Source organism: Dermacentor silvarum, chromosome 2 (assembly GCF_013339745.2).
Source record: "Dermacentor silvarum isolate Dsil-2018 chromosome 2, BIME_Dsil_1.4, whole genome shotgun sequence".
Lineage (NCBI taxonomy): Eukaryota > Metazoa > Arthropoda > Arachnida > Ixodida > Ixodidae > Dermacentor > Dermacentor silvarum.
Genome location: NC_051155.1, coordinates 103,312,296 through 103,315,728, shown reverse-complemented (window position 1 = coordinate 103,315,728; position 3,433 = coordinate 103,312,296).

The window sequence follows — 3,433 nt, the reverse complement described above, 5'->3', positions numbered from 1 at the left end:
CAATAACTCATATTGCCACAGCAATCGGGGTGCACTAGCACTTGAATGTAGACAGAAGCGTTATTGTATGTATTTTAACTGGCTATAAGCGAACTGAAATTCAAATGAATGTTGCGATGTGTAAAATTTATTTTAAAGTTACACCTCTATGCCTAAAACCATATGCGAAGACTATTTCGAATGCACAATAATGACACTGCTTCACAAGATTACGACCGAACCGTAGGAGACGTAGCAGTGAACAAATATTGGTCAAATTAAAGCATTCGGAGTACGTGCAACTGACACTTCTCTAGACTGGCATTTTTGCATTCTGCTCTAATATAAACTGCTTCCATGGGAACTTCGGTACACAGAAGGCTCGTTTTCTTGCAACTACTCATATCATGCTTTCTGACGTTCAAGGAGCAAGGATTCCCCTGATGAAGTGCTTGGAGATGAAGCCAGCGATGACTGGGAGGAGGACAGCATGTTCGCGGCCATCCTCGCGTGCCTCGTGTGCTTGGTGCCCCTCTTCTACTTCCTCTTCTACATACTATACTTCGGTGAGTAGGTGGAAGAGAAATTCCTGGGAATTGGGAGGCATAATTAAAGAAACGTTCAGAAATTTCCACCTCCATTCCACCCTGTTGAAGTGGATGTACAGAAAGGCTGTTGCCGACGTCACACAAGCGCCACTACCAGAAGGCGTCGCTCCGTCGAGATCACTGTAACGTCCACGACTTCGCTCGCGCTCTTGCCGTTGGTGCTTCGACGCCGCGGTGCACGTTTGCGGCGTCCATACGCTTGCCCGTAATCCGTGTTCACAAAGTGAACGTCACTGTAATTTTTAACAGTCTTGCCCCGATGTCGATTACGGTCGCAGCACACTCTGCGCGACCGATGCAACGGACAGAGCGCCCGCTCATCAAGGATAGATACATCGTGCGCACACGTTCATCACGCGCGCAGGCAGGTGTTCCGGAGTGCAGCGTATATCCTCATTCTTGTAGAGCCCTCCGCCTGGCGCAAAGGCGTTATTGAACTAGTGCAAATTCTCAGAGTAAAGTGAGTGACAAGATTTGTAAAGTACGACTTACACACAACCTGCAGACGTGATAGCATCGCATTGTAATTTGAACATACGAGAAAACATAATTCTGTTACGCGGAAACTGCAAAATTACACTATCTCTGGAATAGAACATTTTTCTTTGTAGACGCGACGGTGTGCACGCACGCACGCAGAAAATTTGCCGGGGTAGCCATATACAGCTTCGCTGTAAAAATAAGAAGCCTCATTCACACAACTCATGCATCCTAACGACACTTTGCCTTTGGCCGACCGCCTTCAATAACTGTATCTCCAGCATCAGGATTGGCTGAAATTTGTTTGTTATGAGGAATTCTAGCGTAACGGCTCTTTGTAAATACGGGCCGGCTAAGACCCTTATTCACATAACAAGCTGTTTGCTATAACTACTCGACAGAGCAGGTGCAAGCCAATCGTGACGTTGGACATAAAATTATCGGGGGTGGCCCACCAATGACAAACAGCATTTGCGAAAACGAAAGCATCGCTAATTCTGCCTCGCATTTCTTTCTCAGAAATTTCAGCAAGTTTCAAAGAATCCTAAACCATTTTTGCATACCCATGTAAAAAAATTGTCACGGACTACGTTACATGCAAGGCCATAGATTACGGCAATATGCTGACATTGTGTAATTATGATATCTGTGTTTTACCCACAGTGATCTTCTATTTTGTTATTTTATGGAAGGGAGGTGCAAGCGTCTCGTGGATGCTTGCGGCTGCTTAACTTTCTTGTAGCAGCTCGTGCAGTTGTTGTCTGCCTCGCTACGTGGCCAATTTCAGATTCAAGATTACCTGTTTCGAGATCGAACGTCTGGACACATTGAATGGGAGGAAACGGGCAAGCCATAAGGATGTTCCATTTTGCTACACGCTTGCAGGTGCACAATTTGGGATTTCATCCTAACGTCACATACGGGGTAATGAAGGAATTATGTTCCAATGCTCTTCCTTTTTTTACGCTTGTCATTGGTCCAAGCTGCGCTCTTCCTACGTTATGACCACTATCGTCTGGTCGCCGAGTGCTGGATTATAGAAATAACATCGGTCAAACAGAATCGCTTCATTATGCTCAACCTAAGTCCACTAATTCAGCATAGTCTTCAAAAGCTTGCTCTAGGAGTTTGCCGATGCCAAATTTCCCACAGCTAGAACCCGCAATGGCAAGATAGCAGCAAGAAGGGTTAGAAGTCTAAGGACGCGAGAAACTTTATGGAACTTTTTTTCGGACGGAATAAAACCGAAGGCCTCGCAAAGCTCGATGAGGTGCACACAAGAGAGATCTATTGTAGTGTTAGGGCTTCACATGAAACCGTTAGTGCTGTAAATAACCATTTTTTTCACCAACATGAAAATTATTTTATGACAAGCTGGCGATGATGCTAAGAAATGGAAGCACACGTAAATAATGAAGAATGCTGCACGGATTGGCGAATATCTCACCTGACGCGCACTTTCGCATTCGGTGTCATAGTTTATTGTTTTCGGCGTGCTGACCCAAGCTTCTATGGAGGGATGAGGAAGGGTGTCTCACATGGCTTTTAGAGCTAGCTCTTACCGAATTTGGACGAATAAAAATGTTGCCAAGATTATGCTTCCCGTCATTAGTTATCCGTAAATATAAAATTTTACGTGCCATGTCAACCGAAAGCGAGCTGTTTGCTTGGATGAGCGAACATGCTTTACACCGCCTAACACCAAAATATTGCAGTAACAGCGTGAAATTTGACGCCTGGCTCAGGTACTTATTCTCACATAATGCACACTAATGTCACTTGCTTATTGTCGCATAACAAGGTTTACATCGATATTTCTCATGGTATCGGACATATCTTCACTTTGTTTTCCTTTTTTGTGTTTTGGTGACCAAACAAAAAATCCAGCAAACGCAGATTGCTCTCTGAAAATTTTGGTTTTACCTGAGCATTACTAATATCTGCTGGTGAGCGCTAACACGTATGGGCGTGAATTTTTGCCTGCGCTGTCCGATATTCTGGTTTGATTCACAGACGTTACAGTCATTATAAGTGTGGACGAAGAGACAATCCCACGGCTGGAATCTTGCTGCACGATTTCTAGCATTCGCGTCACAGTCCTAGGGTATTTGGTGTGCTTGGTGCTGTCGAACGCCTCTACAGCGAAAAGGCCTGTATAACGAAAGATTTGTTATGTGCCAGTCATTTTCCAATCTTTTATATGTATTGTGAATGGCTCTACAACAAAGACCACCATTAAATGAAGAAATGTAGGCATGCCCGACAGCTGATTTGTTGCTTTACAACTAATGCGAAGTAGCGGTGCCGCCACTGCCTTCCCCACACGTCACCAAGGAGCGTTCTGCGCTAGCAGTGACGCTAGCGCT